The sequence below is a fragment of the Podarcis filfolensis genome, assembly GCF_964270895.1.
Source record: "Podarcis filfolensis genome assembly, chromosome: 3".
In the NCBI taxonomy this organism is placed as follows: Eukaryota; Metazoa; Chordata; class Lepidosauria; order Squamata; family Lacertidae; genus Podarcis; species Podarcis filfolensis.
Window position 1 is genome coordinate 78260811 of NC_139606.1, and position 19088 is coordinate 78279898.

The 19088-nt window shown below is 39.2% G+C and overlaps 1 protein-coding gene across 5 annotated transcripts in view; it reads left to right on the forward strand.

Moving 5' to 3' along the window:
- CHRM3 (cholinergic receptor muscarinic 3) overlaps positions 1 to 19088 on the forward strand; it is a 242153-nt gene that overhangs the window by 83225 nt on the left and 139840 nt on the right. Inside the window, exons 3-4 of one of the 5 annotated variants that reach the window (XM_083606050.1) lie at positions 12725 to 12808; positions 18732 to 18832. The exons of 3 other annotated variants lie outside the window; for them this stretch is intronic. The gene's annotated coding sequence lies outside the window, so the exon portion shown is untranslated. The remainder of the gene's footprint in view (positions 1 to 12724; positions 12809 to 18731; positions 18833 to 19088) is intronic. One more of the 5 variants, XM_083606049.1, reaches the window with a different exon arrangement.

A 19088-nucleotide genomic window follows, 5' to 3' on the forward strand; every position in this document is an offset into this window, starting at 1 on the left:
GCCGTTCTGATGCCATGGAAGGCATCATTTAGCTGATTGGTTTAGGATAAACAAGAGAAACTCAATATGAGGGATTCCAATCCCTAATATTAGGGGCAAAACCAGCGATATTTCGAAACAGTGCCATTGCAGTGTTTGAGCACTTTGAGTTTAGCATGTGGAATTAGGGAAAAAGTGTTGAATTTTTACTGCTCCGCTGAAGTATTATGAACCCTGAGGGAACAAGGAATCAGGTGCTTTTATAATTTAACATGCCTTTTGATCTGTGCATATATCACTTTATCTTTTTCTAAATTTAATTCTCACAAATATGCTACAGTTTGGGCTATGGGAAAAGTTTAATTAGAAACATGTTGCACAGATTAACTAAACTATGTTAATCCTTAACTGATGAACATTATAAGTGGTTAAATACAGAGAGGAAAGTTATCAGAATGTCTGTATACGGCTTCCTAGAGGATAATTGGGTTCAGAGCCAAGTTTATGGAATTATACTTGATTTTTGTCTTACTGAGCAATATGGAAGCATTTAGTAGAGATACCTGGCCTTGAATTCAAGGAATGATGGTGCACCATTAGTAATATGTGTTTATTTTCTTTATAGTAATATCCTGCCTTTCTTCCATCATGGAATCCAAGGCAGTCTACATATGGTTCCCAGGTGGTTACCCATCCAGGCACTGACCAGACACAGGCCTGCTTAGCTTTAGTATTGTGATGGCCTGATGTTCTTGTAGTTAAGTTTGCAAAGACAGGAGCCCAGGCATCCTCCAAGTCTGCTTTTCACACATTCACTCCCAATCAAAACAGAATGAAAATATTGTCTGTTACATGATACACGGGCTCCCTTGTGAGGCTGTAGAACTAGTTACAAATTCAAAGAGCTTCTTCCAACAATTTGTAAGAATAAGCCGATAGAAAAGCCAATTAAATCACATTTTTGTACCTGGTTAGATGTGTATTGGTACTATCTGGATTCCATACACTGAAATGTGCAACTCAGTAAACTAATAGAACTGCATTTAAAAAAAGTAATTTAGCCCAAATCTGATCCTTCAGTTTCATAAAGAGGAAGCATGTATGTATAAGTCTGTGGAAAGATCCCTACCAATGTATTAATGTAACTTAATTTCATCCACTGCCCTTCCCTGTTTATTTATTCTGTGTGGGAATAAATGACTAAACAGCACAGGCTAATATTTTGATCTATCTCTGAGTTTCAGTTTTCATAGACCTTGTAGAATGATAGTGCTAACTGATGAATCCATTAGAACAACCACAGCATAGGCTGTGTTTAGATAACTCAGTGAGCCATGAACCATTGTTTTCCATGAGCAAGCAGTGTGCTGCAAAATCGCTCCTGCTCTGCTCCTCTCTTAAAGCAAGCGGGAGCAACAAACCAGGAACCATGACCCCCAAACCAGTACCTGAAGTTGGGAAGCCAACACACATTGGCTTCATATAGGGGTTTGTTTGGAAACAGCCTATAAGCACTTGTTTGGCTGTCATGGTGAGTCAAGGCTTCTGGCTTATTCCTCCCACTAGGGGAACAGTGTAGCAAGAGCAGTTTGACAACATGCCCTAGCACACTGCTTTTCATGGAAGCAAGGATCTATGGTTTATTCTGTTGTCCAGACACTGACATATCTTTCAGAAGGAGTGTAAGGCATATCAGCCAAACATTATTGCTATACTTGTAAGCAGGGATGGACTATTTGAATTAAAGTTGGCTCCCTCCCAGCTTTCAGAATGGATAGGATCAAGTCTATCCCGTTCCATTTCCAGACAGATTTTTAATAGAAAATCCTTACCACCCGCTTCCCCCATAAACACATATTTAAAATGTATTTAGAAGTATTTGAGTGATCTGGGGACGCGGGTGGCGCTGTGGGTTAAACCAGAGAGCCTAGGACTTGCCAATCAGAAGGTCGGCGGTTCGAAACCCCGCAGTGGAGTGAGCCCCCGTTGCTCGGTCCCTGCTCCTGCCAACCTAGCAGTTCAAAAGCACGTCGAAGTGCAAGTAGATAAATAGGTACCGCTCTGGCAGGAAGGTAAACGGCGTTTCCGTGCGCTGCTCTGGTTCGCCAGAAGCAGCTTAGTCCTGCTGGCCACATGACCCAGAAGATGTACACCAGCTCCCTCAGCCAGTAAAGCGAGATGAGCGCCGCAACCCCAGAGTTGGTCACGACTGGACCTAACGGTCAGGGGTACCTTTACCTTTTTATGAGTGGTCTGAGGGTTGCATGCTGCCTTTCCCACTCCCTCCCCTCCCCATTTTTTCCCATTAGAAGCTTCAGAAAAGGTTAAGGGACCTGTAGATCAGAGGATAGAACACACAGTTTACATTCATTAGGTCCCAGATTCAATCCTTGGCATCTCCAGGGAAGCTGAATGACATCTGCCTAAAATCCTGTAGATCTGCTGCCAGAGCTAGCTGAACCAGTGGTTTGACTCAGGTAGTTTCCTATGTTCCTATCTTTACCATACTGTGTTATAGCAATCTTCACTTGAAAGTACAAAAACTTCATAGTGCTTTGATAAAGAATCTACAATAGAGATACAGCAGCCATGGCAATTGAACATGAACGCAGTCATTTATTTCTATCATCTTGCATGATCAAAGGAAGATATTGTATTCAAATATTTAATATCTCTGGATTAATTTCATATTCTCGGCATGTCTCCACACCAAGACAAAAGTGTGGCAGGTACTTCAGAGATGTTTGCAGATGACATAACACACACACATATATATAAATTTATTTTCCATTTAATAATATATATTCATATCCTTATTATCCACTTAACCTCCCTGGCTCTTTAGAGCCTATCGACTTGCTTCCCTCCCACCTCATGGCTTTCAAAATTAACCTTTATATCATTGCATTTTGTACGTTTTCCAATTCTAATTACACTCATTACAAAATAGCTCAAGATTTAAAGAAATATAGAAAGGTAAAAAACTTCTCATTACAAATCTTCAGACAACCCTGTTAGTGATGTTAATTGCTTACAATAATCTTTCAGATATCATATAAATTTACTCCAGTCCTTTTGTAATACTTGATCATGCTGGTTTTGGATTTTTCCTGTCAGCTTCCCCAGTTCTGCAAAGTCCATCATCTTCATCTGCCACTCTCCCTTCATTGGTACTTCCTGTTATTTCAATTTTTGGGCCAAGAGATTTCTTGCCGCAGTTGTTGCATACATAAACATTCTTTTATCTTCCCTTGGCATCTCTTCACCCACTATACCCAATAAAAAGGGTTCTGGTTTTTTAACAAAAGTATTTTTAAATATTTTCTTTAACTCATTATATACCATTTCCCAGGAAGCCTTTACCTCTTTACAAGTCCACCACATGTGGTAGAAGATCCCTTCCCTTTCTTTACTTTTCCAGCACTTATTGGTTCTTATCTTGTACATTTTAGCAAGTTTAGCTGGTGTTAAATACCATCTATACATCATTTTCATAACATTTTCTTTAAGTGCACTGCATGGAGTAAGCAGATGACACAGTCTTGACAATGCACTTCAAGGAAGCTCTACAGAGATTCAACGACTGTTTTGCCCAAGTCTGCATGGAGTTTGACTTCACCATCAGCCTCACAAAGACCTAACATCTTGGGTCAGGATGTCACCAAGAATCCACAACATTGGACTGGTGGCCACCTGCTTGAGGTGGTAGACAATTTTGTCTACCTGGGCTCCACCATAACCAGCAACCTTTCCATTGACACTGAGCTGGACAAGAGTATTTGTAAGGCAATTGCAGTAGGAATATGGGAGAATGTGATGCTAATGACCAAGATCAAGGTCTACGAGGCTTGAGTGTTAAGCTTTATGAAAGTGAGTCATGGCAAATTGCACCCACCAGGAGCGAAACCTCAGGAAGATTTTGGGCATCACATGGCAGGACAGTCTCAAACAAAGATGTGCTCTTCCAAGCCCACATTCCCTGCATGTTTGCACTTCTGTCTCAGTGACATCTATGCTGGCTTCATCTTGTGCATATAGTGGAAGATAGCAGGATCGACAAGGACATGCTCTACAGCAGGCATGGCCAAACCTGGCCCTCCTGTTTTGGGACTACAACTCCCATCATCCCTAGCTAACAGGACCAGTTGTCAGGGATGATGGGGATTGTACTACCAAAATATCTGGAGGGCCAAGTTTGGCCATGGCTGCTCTACGGGGAGCTGGCTTAAGGCACCAGGCCTGTTGGCAGACCAACTCTGCATTATAAATATGTCTTTTTTATTGTTTATGCAGTCTGCCCAGAGAGCTTGGCTGTATGGGTGATTTATAAATTTAATATATCATTATTATCATCTGACTATGTTACCTGTTTCTCTTCCTCTGAACCAGTATGTGGGAAACTGCTACTGATAGCTTTTGAGGTTATGTAAATAAATCTAAGATGAATCAAGTAAACTGTTTTTATCTATGGAAGAGTGATTATCTAAGTCTTCTGAATGATATCTCATATGCTATCTAGGGCAATCCAGAATTCATTGAACAGGGAAGACATAGATTTACTTATTATAATTTCAAAGTACACAGGAATGACATTCTAAAATTATTTTTGTTGGCCAGAAGGAGCCTTTGTGAATATATAACTCTGTTTATTTGGAGTATTTTAGCAATGCCCCATTTTTTAAAAATTAATCTCAAATATCAGATGTGCAGAGCTGCCTTCTCCCACTAACACAGAGGAAATGAAAATCCCTGGAGTACTAGAAACAGGCATATTTGACAACATCATCAGCTAAATGACTTGGCTTTCAAGCACTGATACTGTCCTATACAAGATACTAAATTAATTACCAAATTAGGATTGTCTCCAGACAAAACTTTAAAAACTGCTTCACACTTTTGGCTATTCAAGTTTTTACTGAAAACTTTTCTAAATGTCTGTGGTATATTTGCCATAATCATGGCATAAATGAAAGCCAACTGCACTTTGTACACCAGCAGCCTGTCATCTTGTTTACTTTTTCTTAATAGCACAATAAAACTTACTTCTATTGAGCATTTGAGCCAATGATATTATAGCAAGTAGTCTGTTGCTGTTAATAACTTTGATATTCTACTTGGACAATAATGGAATAACTGAGTTTTAGATTTGATTGGATCAGTTTTTCAGGGAGTGTAGTATAAATTTGATTTACTCAGCAGCAGACCTCAGCGTGTTCAGGAAGGTCAGAGACAATCAATTCAATAATTTGCTTGTTTGATCTGCATACACCTTTTATGGTTCTTGACCACATGTGTGTTTCATTCAAAAAATTACTTCATAATCAAATTTACTACAAACTTTAATTTATCAATATAGGATCAAGTACTAGTTACATATTCTTCAGGTATTCTCCATTTTATTTATGTTTCATAACAACATATCTGTTTCCTTAAAGCCAAGTTTTTCTCTGATATACTGAATTATTGGAACTCAATTTTCCAGACTTTAAATAATATCTTTCAAAAATATGGTCAAGTTAATATTTTCTATTTGAGCCAATATATTTTGTAATAATTTTCATATTTCACACTAAGCAACAGGAAGGAGTAGGTCAGCGAGGTAAAAACAGTACACATTTAAAGGAGAAATTACCATATAATGGTAGAATTCTTAACCTTATAGAAAGCTGGAAATGATTGTGTCAAAAATGTGCCTTGCATTCAGCAAAGCTTGAATTAATCAACTCGGAGAAATGCTAGATAAAATGGAGCCCAAGATGAGTAGCAGTTCCTAAAGAAAGAGTTAGTAATGGCACAATTGCAAACTATTCAAATGAGAGGGAAAATGGAAGATATTTGTAAAAGTGTGGCTGTGGAGTCACATGGATTACTATATCTGCTTTGGGGCACTGCATCCTAAGAAAAATGTGGACAATCTGCAACAGTTTCTGAGGAGGGCAACAAAGACTATCTGACGTGTGGAAAAAAGGCCCTATGAGGAAAGACAGAAAAAGCAAGATAAGTTTACCCTGAAGAAGAGCAGATGGAACCAGGCAGGAGAGCACCCTTCAAATACCTAAACGGCTGCTGCATAGGAGAAAGACTTGATCTTTGCTACCCCAGAGGCCTGGAAGGAATCCAAAGATGCTCTTCAGGCTGATCCCCTAAACTCGTAACAACATGAGCAGTTTGGCAATTGAAGCAATTCCCTGAACCTTATCTCTTCCTTGCTGGAGGGCTTCATGCAGAGGCAGGACAGCCACCTGTTGAGTATGTTCTAGCTCTGAATTTCCCTGCATTTGAGCAGGGGTATGAGCCAAATAATGTACAAGCCCCCTCCAACTCAGTAAGACTGTAGTCTTTAGGAAATCAGTGAAACCCACTTCATACCAGCACACCAATGAAAAGCTTTGGTGCTCCAGGCGGCCTGGCCTTTCCTGTTTTTTGGGTATGGGGGAGTAAATGGTCAATAGGGGATTTTATCACCATAACAATACAACTTCTGTTTTTTAATGTATTGCACTTTATTGATTTGACTTATTGATTTTTATGCTTTGTAAGCTGCCCTGGTGGCTTTTTAAATCCATGTTTGGAGGCGTATGCATTTCAAAAAGAAATCAATCTAAAACACAATGCCTTCATTTAATCCATTTGCCTATGAGAGGCGCAAACTGAGAGCACCATATTAAAGACAGGGCCTTTGCTTAGCTAAAACAAGTGTCATAAATGAGAGCCAAAAGAGAAAGAGAGAGTTAAGGCTGTGGTTCATTTGAAAAGCAGTGAATATACAGTGGTACCATGGGTTACATATGCTTCAGGTTACAGACGCTTCAGGTTACAGACTCCGCTAACCCAGAAATAGTACCTCGGGTTAAGAACTTTGCTTCAGGATGAGAACAGAAATTGTGCTCCGGCGGTGTGGCGGCAGTGGGAGGCCCCATTAGCTAAAGTGGTGCTTCAGGTTAAGAACAGTTTCAGGTTAAGAACGGACCTCCAGAATGAATTAAGTACTTAACCCAAGGTACCACTATATAGTTGATAATATTAAGACAAATATTCCAGTGTAACATGTCTATTTCAATATATTGTGGTGATCTGTTGTGGAACAACCCCATTGAAGAAGATAACAGTGCTTAGACAGACCCTGTTGCTGGTTGCAAATGGCCCCCAAGGGTTCAAGCTTCAAGACCCCTAAAATGTAGGTCTGCCACTGTAAGTTTGTCACAATTATTGCTGTTTCTATTCTGCTACATTTCATCTTTTACTAAAGCCTACATTGTTAGTCTTGCTATCTGCTGTGGCTGAAAATAATGTAGGTAATTATTAGCATGTAATTTCAACAGAAAGGAAACATCAAGAACAGTGTAACTGTGCAATGTTTGCAGACCAGAAGAGCAATAGTGAAATACTGCTCTTATTCATTTGCGTGATTTCCATTCCTAACATCTGATAAATGTGTGAATTGTGGCAATTTTCACTCCCTTTCCCATTTCCGACAGAATTCTCTAGCATCCCTACAAGGAGGGTTGCAGGGTTAAGAGTGAGGGCAAAGGAAGCCTAGTTCCACAAGCTTACTTCTGATCATGGCTCTTTGGATCCAAACTGTAGCATTTACATTGTCCCTGATGGAGTAATGTGAGAAAATGTGCTTGAAGATTATCTTTGAGCAGTAGTTCATGTTTGTTTGTATTTTTATTTTCCATGCCTTAGAAATCTTGGAACATTGGAAAAAGTAAGCAAAACAAAAAGAGTGAATGCAATTTAAATCTTATTGTTCAGTTGTACTTTGTTTCCCGTGTATTCATATTTAAAAATATTGGTGAACATAAATGTCACTTGTACCAAAATACTTTTCCCCCCCCCCTGTATATTTTGGTTCAGTTTAGTTAGCTAAAATTGCTTTGATATTAATTTCCATTGTTTCTGAAATATGCAGATTGAAAACAGGTTTTTTTTCATTGTACTCATTAGTAACATTTATATGCAATGCCTATCTTTTCTTTGAAGAGCTACAATTCATTTCATTTGAGAACCTGTCTATCCAAAAGTTAGGCTCTGTATATTGCACATAAATGTACTTTCAAGCCATATTTTTAGAAAAAGGTCATGGCTCTTATAATTCATGAATTGTTTCAGTTTAAAGACAAAATTAGGGGAGAAAACCAGTTCCCAGAAACCAAATTCTCGCTTGGGGCCAAAATAGATATTTGAATCACAGCATTGTAGAGTTGAAAGGGACCCCAAGGGTCATCTAGTCCAACCCCCTGCAGTGTAGGAATCTCAACTAGATCATACATGACAATTGGGCATCTAACCTCTGCTTATAAGGTTTCAAGGAAGCAAAGTACACCACCTTTTTTCCATTTGTGATCTTGAGAGGCATGTTCATTTGCACAACCCAAGGTAACATAATATCATATACAATAGGATTTAATTTCCGAAGGTTCCATGAGATCTTGAAAATACTTCACTAAAGGGGCATTGAGCTTAAGGGGGCCCTTGAATCTCCCCTGCAAACCTCAGCGATATCCTTTTCTAAAAAAAAATTAATCAGGGAAAACAGAACAAATTCTGGAAGTGAAAGAAAATTAGTAGCACATATTCTCATTAATATAATGTTCCAGTATGGAAGACCAAAGCCCAAAAGTGGTGAGGTGTCTGGTTGTATGTAAGGAGTGGAGTGCATCCTTATATGGAAAAGAGATGGTTTGAACTAACATAGCCGGTCAATAACATTTATTATTGACCAGGGGTTTAAACTCACATTTAGATAAATACAAGAGGAAGTTTAAAAAAGCAGGGGAGGAACTTGTGACTTCAGATTTTGTGACATTACAACTCTCATCTTCTCTCACCTTTGGATAGGCTGGCTGGGCTGGTGGGAGTAAGTTCCTCTGAGTTCATTGGGGAATGGTGTAAGCCTGTAATATGTTTAGGACTGCATTCTTAAACAGAGTTGCATTAACACATTTCAGAATTCCTTGAGCCACAACTGACAGAAAACACAATCCTGATTCATATTTTGTTTAATGCAATGTCAAAATTAACCAATCTGATTATGAGAGTGCTTTCTACTGATGCATACCTGTGTGATATAAAAAATCTGGTCTCTCTTTATATTCAGGCATTGCCTCACTCTGGGGAGAAAAAGTAGGTTTTCATGTTCTGTTGTTTATTTTCGTTTTCCTTTTGTGTTGATTTATCAAAGTATAAAGTGGAGGGTATTGCTGCAACTAGGGAGATGGAGAGGGCCTTGCCTGTGGGAAGGCTATTTCAAATAAAAATGGATGTGTGCGAAAGTGCATCAAAAAAGCCTAAAGTAAAGTTTCAGAAGTGATAAGGTGCTTTCTCACTGATTTTAGCTGCACATCAAAACCAAGGCACCCTTGCTGTCCCACAATGGCATTGCAGTAGAGTACAAGTGAGGAAGAATATATGCAGTCTTTTGTCAAAAGGTAACTGTAGCATATGCAAGCAATTCTTAAACGTTTTGTGATCTGAGAAGAAGGGACTCTGTTAATTGGCTGTCCTGTTGTGTGGAGATTCTTTGAATGTGCTCTCTGTGGAAAATGAGAATGAGTCAAACAACTTGTGTAGGGGGGAAATAAAAACTTGTTCACATGGGGTGTTTTTTTGTTTTTTCTTTTGTTTTTGCATAAGAACCTAGAGGTATAGGCATCTTCTGAGATTCATAGACTGCACCATTGCTGAGATGTGCAAGTCCTACCTTAATATCAGAAGCAGCCAGGAAAGACGTATGAGCCAGTTGCACCTCATTTCTTAATACTGTGTGAGCCAGCCCTAGGACTCAGAGAAACATTCACATCTATTCCAGTACACATGATAGATTTGAACGAGTGTTTGTTAGGCAAAATATGACATTTTGAAGCAAGTTGTCTTGGGAGAGCTAAGGAAAGAGTGAGTGCTTTGTGAAACCGAAGTGAGTGAAAATATTCAGTTAACGTTGTGCTGAAAGAAAACATATTGAAAGGAATGCAGAATGGCTCCGCTAACTAGTGTGCCATTGCCATTGGGATAGTGTGAGAGGCTATGTGGTGGACTACTGGTGGACTTCCATTTTATTAACAAAAAGTGAGCAGTATACTAGAGATTAAAGGTACCACTAGTGTTGGCTTTGCTCCTGGAATAACAGGTGGCAGCTCTGCCCAATAGTTCTTATCATTTATGTAAACAATGAGGTCTGGCCACCATCCTTCATGTTTTTGTATTCCCAACAACAGACTCCTGTAATGACGTCTGAGTGGGGGCTGCTACAGAGGAGTCTTCAGAAGATATTGCTTCTGTAGAACGCTCCACCCACTTACTGATAAGAACTGTTGAGAACATACAGGGCTTGCTTTGTATTAGCAGTTCTATGAATTTTCAGTGCAGCCCTAATCCCCTAAATGATCTGGACCATCATATTTTAGAGAACATCTCTTCATATATAAAGGTGTTTACTCACTAAGGAAGTGTCCTGATCAGTATTTGGCATCTATCAGGCAAAAGAACTTACAGCCAAGATATGGAGCCTTTTTTCTTTTAGCGAGTTAATTGAAATGCATTTGCATTGCTTTCTTTGACGCTACCTTAATGTTGCTGTTTAACTGCGAGAGATGGAAATGGCTTGGGATTTATAAACACAGATGAATGGAATAATAGGTGTCAACTAAAAATAGATAGAGAATACTTTAAGGATCTCTGCCCACTTTAAGAGCATAAAATGTGAGTGGAAACAACCATACTTCAGGTGGTCCACAAGCTAGAAATTCGTTTACATTTCAGTGCAGTAGGTGAATGGTTGGTCTACACATACATAATGCAAGAGGAGTTCTTTAGATATAGTAAATGCAGGAGAGAGAATCTAGTGGTCTGACTTGTGAGAGGCAACCTGCAAATGTAAGAGAAGGAAGGAAGGCACGCAAGACTGAGTGGGAAGGCATGCTTAGTGAAGAAAAATTATGAGAACATGTTTAGTAAGGCAAATGGAGAAATTAAAGAATATGACCTGTGATTTGGGAAACTGGTTGAAATAGTGCCGGTGGTGTAAACAATGGAGAGAGAAGCTTGTAATATGATCATGATAGTACTACTTACCATGTTTTACATAATGTATGCAGTGTAGAACTTTTATATATTTATATTTAACCAGTAGAAGGATCTAATGCAGCCTTTGAACACAATGTACATATAAGATTCTCTCTCACCTAGAACAGCCTTCCTAATGAGGTTTACCTGGCACCACCCTAGTGATTTTCCCAGTGGCAGGTGATGAAGGCCTTGCTGCTCATGCAGGCCTTTTAAATAACCTTTAAAAACTGAGAGGCCCAGACTTTAAAATCTGTATTTTGATTTTGAAGGTGGTGAGTTTTGTTTTTGTTGTACTTCCAACAGCTTTCGAGGTTATGGTTTTATATCTTGCTTTGTATCTAAATTGTTTTGACACTTATTTATCATAAGTGTCAAAACACTTTGGATTCAGCTGTATAGCTGCAAATAAAATGTTTTAAGTGTGTTTTAAGTGCAATATACACTGTGACACTAGATGCCGATGGTGAGCCTTATGAAAAATTCAATGTATTTTTAAAAACGCTTTTAAAAAAAAGCATTTTCAGAATGTTTTTTATCTGTGTGTAGTTTCCCCCTTTGTTTGGGTGTGGCATAATCAAATGCCATCATTATTTTAAAATAAATAAATAAATAAATAAATAAATAAATAAATATTAATTTGAACAAACTGGGTGTAGGAGAAGTTCAAAGCTGCATAACCAGAAATTCTGAACTAGTCTGTTATAGCTAACTTATTCCCCCCTACACTCTATTTGCCAAAAGGATTCCACCTTCTTGTCTGGATTCAACTTCAGTTATGTTCCCAACTGTATTCAAGCCCTAAAGACAATAGCTTGATTGAAGTGCAGGGCGTGGTAAATTAAGTAAGTAAGTATTCGGAAATATAACTATGGAAATTAATGGGATGCTTTCAGTCTGCCAGTCTCTGAACCTTTCCAAACAGACCTCTTATAGGTGTGTTCCAGCATTTTTGGTTGCAAAACTTCAGTGAACCTTCCACACTACTGTTGTTGTTGTTGTTGACAACAACCTGACTTACTGAGAACTTATGTCTATAGCCAATCAAGATTTCTCAATTAGCATAAGGATAGTATCAACCAATGTATTTCTGTTTACAAATGCTTTGAACCAGATGTTCAGATGTTAAAGGAGCCAGAAATATGCACCCAAAGACTGAAATAATCAGTTCCAATGAACTGTGGTACATGCACACTTAATTTATAATAGAATAAAGACAGTGCTGGGCTGGGAGCCAAACTTCCCATTTTCAAAACCAGTGCTTGGCTGTTATGCTCAAGCAGCAGCAGATTATTAGTCCAGTTAAGCAGAGCCTCTGTGAAGTTTAACTCCTGCATTCTTAAAACGCTGCAACTTTTGCAGCCTGATCCTATGCAAAGTTAGGAATGCATATAAATACATTTAAATCAGTATGTTTTAACTGAAACCAAAATTTCCAAAGGCTTGCACCTGTAGTTTAATTGACTCGTCTGCACTGAGAAACTTGTTCTAAATATAAATTAATTCTGCTGTTTCTGCACAGGGGCATATGCTACTTAAAAACAAGAACTAAGCAAATAGTTGAGAGAGAGAAATTCTGAACCAGTTTCAACTTCTGAAATATTTTTTGAAAAATTGTTAATGAAGTCAACATTTGAAAAAGACTGCTGGTCCAGTATCATGCAATTTTGTATTACAGAAAGTATTACAGAAGATGCATTGCTTTTCCAAATGTTCTTCATCTACCTTCCTTATTCTCTAGCGTATATCAGACTTGTGCAAAGTGATTCAATCAGTTATCATGATATGTATGTTCATTTGATCACATTGCTAAAAGCAGTGCTTCATATGAATTTGTTTTCAGATATATTTAGTTTAGTTTTTTTTTTTTTAAATAGCAGGCATTAAGGATTTGCAATGAGGCATGCAACCTTTCACAAATGAGACCAACAGTAGTAGATCAGACCAAGTTTCCATCTAGTCCAGCATTCCCTTTCTTACAGTGCCCAGACAGATGTTTCTTGGAATCCCATAAGCAGGGCATGAAGTAGTAGCCCTTCCCTCACGGTTGCTCCATGAATCCTCCACAAATTTGTTTAATACCCTTTTAAAGCCATGTAAGGCAGTGGCCACTATTACAAGTTTGTGGCTGTAACTTCCATAAATTAATTATGTGTTATGTGAAGAAGTACTTTCTTTTGTTTGTCCTGAATCCTGCTGGCCTACTGCCAATCCATTTCATCAAGTGGATACAAATTCGAGGAGGAAAAACGAACACACACTTTATGCTTATTTTTCAGAGCATCTGCGTTCACAGATCTGTGGGCGCATGCTTGGAAGGTAAGATTAATGCTGGGGCATATTTGCCAGTACGCATTATGAAAGGCATCCAAATATCTGCAAATTTGATGTTTAATTTAGTTCCTCTTCTCGGTCTGTGATGTTGCATAAGCTTCTCATGTAAAGCAAGCTGCCAAACCCTGGCAATCTAACCCTTTACTGAAAAGTCTGCTGTGACAATGCTGTTTCTGCTCGCTGTTTCTTTTAGTGTTTGGGGAAGGAAGACTCTGCAGTTACTAGTAACTGTGAAACTCACTCTGCATATGCTCCAGTGCACTTTAGTGTTATTCAGTCATTACTTCTGTTGAAAAAAATTTCTTTTCTAGCCACATATTTCTTTGTCACATTATTACTCAGTTTAAGTGTGACCAGTGTTGTCTTATACAATGTAACTTGCATGCATGTGTATTTACATTTACTTCCCTTGTCTTTTAATCTGTGCCTCACCTCACAGTTTCTGTTACCTGGTCCTATCTCATTGCATTCTCCTATAGTTCAGGCTAGATTGTGGTCACCTTATCAGTATCCACCAAATCCTAGCCTGACCTACACATGTCCAGAAATGTCCTTCATTAAATCTATAATGCACACTTGATCATATGATCAAGGTCTTTTCTTCCTTCCAAAATAGGGAAGAGAAACAAAAAGTCTCAAAGAATATATATGAAAAAGAGCTGTAGAGGCTATTCTGCTTTGAAGAATGAAACATAGGCATATTAACACATAATATGCTAACTAATATGCCCATGCTAATAACACATGCTAATGATTAACAGACAATAACACGAGTTTTAAAACAAGGGGATATTATTTCATGATTCAGCCTTTTGCCCTATTATTAAACTTCTGTACTCTGCAATATTTTATTGAGTGCATCCTATGTGATATGTTTAGAAGGCTGATAGACCCTATTTTTAAGTTTTCTATCTCGGATTAAATTGATTCTTTAAATAAACTGAGAGACAGGCACATTTTCCCTCACCAAGTGGACTTCCTAGTTGTTTATAAAAGATTTATCCTTCAAGTTTCTTTCATCTGCACAGCTATCTTTACTAATAGTGATTCCCTCCCCATCCCCCCAAAAATGCAAAGAAATTTGATTGGGCATCAAATATTCATCTATGGGAAATGAACAATGTAGAGAAATTACAGGCTAGGCCAGCTAGTGGAACAAATACCTGCCAAGAGATTTTTAAATGTTGTACTTCCCATACATTTTGCACAATGTTTAATTGTTAATTATCTTGCAAAATACAAAGGAGGTTTAACTTTTTAAAAAAGTTAATGTATGTGCAGCAGAATTCTGCAGGAAGTACAATTCTAAATGAAGAAGAATATACATTTGCCTCATAGGTAATCTCTTCTGGATGGTCTGGATATGAATAACCTTGATACAGTAATGAGAAATGATTGCTTTTCTTTCTTTCTTTCTTTCACTGACAGAAAACATTATACTATAGCGATATAACAGTGGAAAGAGATCCTGGGTGCAAAAATTCTCTATGGCATGGGCAGACTAATATGTGCATAGCACATTCCTACAAATAATTCCATCTACATACCACTCATGTGTAAAGGAAGCACTCTGGTAACAGGTGGTGGTAACAAACATCTCCCATAAGGCTCTCTAAAATGTGGGCGAGTACTAAAGGAATGCACAAGCTTGTCATAAAGATAGGTCTTCAGCTAACCATTTCCCAGATAGGCTGTGTGTTCTCAAGGCTTTTCATCAGATCGTATTGCATCCTGCAAAGTGCAATGCCTTAAGTTCAGAAAAGGACCCAACTTTTATTAACAGGATCAGTATGCTATGAGCTACGGGCCTGTGAGTATGCTACCCAATACAGGCATACCTCACTTTATTGTGCTTTGCTTTGTTATTGCATTTCACAGATATTGCTCCTTACAAGGATGTGGGTGCAGCTGCAAGTAACCTGGCTGCTTCCAGGGGAAGGAAGCTACCTGCCACCAGCACCCCTCTTCTAACCACAGGAGTGGAGTTGGCTAGGGTTGGAGCCGGGTTTTTCCTCTTCTGCCCTGCAGCAAAGGGTTCCGGGCTTATTAGACTATACCAGTGGTGGCCAAGCTTGGCCCTCCATCTGTTTTGGGACTACAGTTCCCATCATCCCTGACCTGGTCCTGTTAGCTAGGGATGATGGGAATTGTAGTCCAAAAACAGCTGGAGGGCCAAGTTTGGCCACGACTGGACTACACAGTGTAGTGTAAATAACTCTGAAGTGTGCCTGTATATTAGATGTTTAAATTCTCTTGCTCAGCTGAAATTCTTATAGTAAAAAAAATAATGAGAAATTATTGTAAGTCACATATCAAAATACCCCTCCCCACATCTTTGTCAGCTCAAATTTCTTAAGAGAGAGGGGGGGGTATATATGTATTTAAATACATACTATCTTATTGTACTACCCATATGCCAAATTCACACAACAAGGGATCAGTCTCACCACTGCCAACCTTTGCAGGAGGCGAGTCTGAAGAACTAAGACAGATAATAGTGGCAAGAGTTGATGTACCAGGCTTGAGGATGTAGACAAGGTGCTTGGATTGGTCAGGGTGATCACTTGCGTTCTAGACCCTTGCTTCTCTTGGCTGATAAAAACCAGCAGAGAGGGAACAGCTAGCTGGGCCAGGGAGGTGAGCGATGCCTCTTTACGAGAGGGGGTGGTCCTTGCCTGTTTGAAGGAGACAGTGGTAAAGCCATTACTTAAGAAACCTTCCCCGGATTCAGAAAACCTAACTAACAACTGGCCAGTTGCTAATCTCCCTTTCCAGAGTAAGGTTCTGCAGCAAGAGTTTGCAGACCAGATCCAGGTGCTTTTGGAAGAAACTGATTTTCTGGATCCATTTCAATTGGTGTTTAGGCTCGGTTTTGGCACAGAAACTGCTCCCGTCGCCCTGTATGATGACCTCTGTTGAGAGAGAGAGAAGAGAAAACCTGTCCCTGTTAATTCTTCTTGACCTCTCAGCAGCTTTCAACACCATCAGCCATGGTATCCTTCTGGAGCGACTGTCCAAACTAGGGGTGGGTGGCACTGCATTGCGGTGGTTCCAGTCCTGCTTGGATGGTTGTTCCCAGAGGATGTTGCTGGGGAAATGCTTTTCAGTCCCGTGGAAACTTCAATGTGATTACTGCAGGGCGTTTATACATAGGGCTGCCTCTGAAGATGGCTTGGAAACTTCACCTAGAGCAAAATTCAGTGGCCAGGTTGCTCACTGGAGCAAGATGGTTTGAGCATATTACTGATTCTGGTCCGACTGCGCTGGCTATCAATTAGTTTCCGTGCCCAATTCAAAGTGCTGGTTTTGACCTATAAAGCCTTAAGTGGCTCAGGACCTCAATACCTCAAGGATTGCCTCTTTCCATATGAACCTACCCGGCCCCTGAGACCATCTTCTGAGGCCCTTCTTCGTGTGCCCCCTCCTTGAGAGGTCTGGAGGGTGGCAACCCGAGAACGGGCCTTCTCTGCAGTGGCTTCCCATCTGTGGAATGCTCTCCCCAGGGAAGTTTGCCTGGTGCCTCCATTATATACCTTTAGGTGCCAGGCAAAAATGTTCCTTTTTAACCAGACCTTTGGTTGATTGACATGCTATGCCCTTTTAAAATGTGTTTATTTGGGGGGAGGGGGTTACTGGGTTGTTTTTATTTTGATTATGTATTTTGTGGTTTTATATTTTGATTTTATTCTGTGAACTGCCCTGAGACCCGCAGGTATAGGGTAGTATATTAATATTAACAACAACAACAACCAAAATAAAAAACAACGAATTGCTGGGTAAAGATGGCATTCACAGGATTAAATTACTTATCTTCTAACAAAAATATGTAGCTTGTCCCTTGGATCAGCCACTATACCCAAGGACTGGAAAGTAGCCAATATAATGCCCTGAACTCTTGAAAAGGGGTAGAACAGAAATTGAGTTAGACAATACAAGTCTTCTTGCAAGTGGTAAGCTGACAGCTTGAGAACCCTTTGGTTTCCTTCTTCCTTGACTGACTCCACAAGGATTGTTTAAGGCTTTTATGAGAGGCAATAGAAATTTCAGGATAATGGACATAATTTACATTACTTGGTGTCCTTGAAACTATTGCCTCTTAACTGTGGCACACCCTGAGAACTACCATGCATTCTTATTTACCAGGATGTTAAATCCTGTAAACATTCCTCTACTAAAATAAACAGCCGACAGACTTGCCAAAGATTGGCTCATTTGCGTAACTGAATTAGTTATACTCCTGGCCACCTTTTGATTACAGTATGTATCTTTGTTCTTTGTAGACGTTTTCATAGGTTCCTTTGTTGCAGGTTTCCCTGAAACAATTTCGAAACCTTTGCAAATGCTTTTTCCAGACTAGCAGTCATATTTATATTCTAGATACCTACTAAAAACAAACAAACCAAAGCAAAAGAGAACTACGGTCCCAGCTGCGAAAGGTGGACCCTGTGGGATGTGATCCTGTATTGCCATCAGAAAGAAGCCACAGGAAGTTTATCCAACCCCTGAGATTTAAATCTGAAATGCGTCTTTGCAAAACGCCATCATGATGTTCATGCTGTATGACAGGCAAGAGTTCATCTTCTCAGTTTCTTTGGAGAAGAGATTAGAAAAGTAAAATATAAATACTAGTAATGGGATTAGGCCAGTTTTTATTCACTGTCTATGCTAAATCATCGGTGATATGACAAATTAAATGCTATATATTTATATTTTATAATTTAGTTAAAAGAGAGCATATAAAAGCTTAACTGAAGATGAAGTATGAGTCACCGGTATCAGAACACTTTATAAGTAAATATTTATTCATAATACATCCATGCTTACAGGTTCCAAATGAAACTGGAGTGTCTTTGTACTAGACTAGATGTTCATTTTGAACATGCCAGAAACCAGCAGTTACCTGAAATAGAAAGGTGAAGTGAGGGACAGCATGTTATCCGTATATTTCATATTGGAACTGAGTTGAAAGCAGTGTACTTACAAAGTCAGGCACAGAATACAAATGTCAAAGATTTTAGTGTAAAGCTCAGAATACAATGCTGCAGCACAATTCTTACGGCAAAGTTTAGTCCAAGTGACTGTTCCTCTGTATGGCTTTTTTCAGAAGATAACAAAAATAAAACACAAATGGGAAGTTGTAGGAGTACCGCTGCTCAAATGGATTATTCTGACTCACTTTTTAAATACATGCCAGTGCTTTTCTTATCATGGCTTTGTCAAGACTCTGACATATGATTTGTTTCTGTGCTGATAATAATTTGACTATCACATAGTGCTGATTCTTCTTGGTGGTAATGGTAGGGCTTCTTTTGACTTTTGTCCATAACAATCGGCTTATCTTTTTATTTGAGGGCTACAAAATATTCTGCCATCATAGTCAACCTGGAGGACCAAGGCATAGATTCTTTGAAGTCCCCTCTAATTAAGAGCTAATCCCATATTGGGATGCAAGGTAGGACTGGAGAGATGCTCTGCAGAGGAATCCCTGTTTTTAATTTGATTTTTAAAAGGAACAAAGAACTCAAGATTTCTTTAGGAACACAAGCAAGCAGCCAATACCAGTAAGCAGTTGCAAAGAAAATGAAGCAGGGAGATTATATTTCTGGCCTTTAGTAAGCTCCAACTACAGTTTCAGGCTCTGGTTTTGGCTGTGAAGGAGGCACCCATAATAGCAGTAGGGATGGATGCCCATCTCCTGCCTAGCCGTG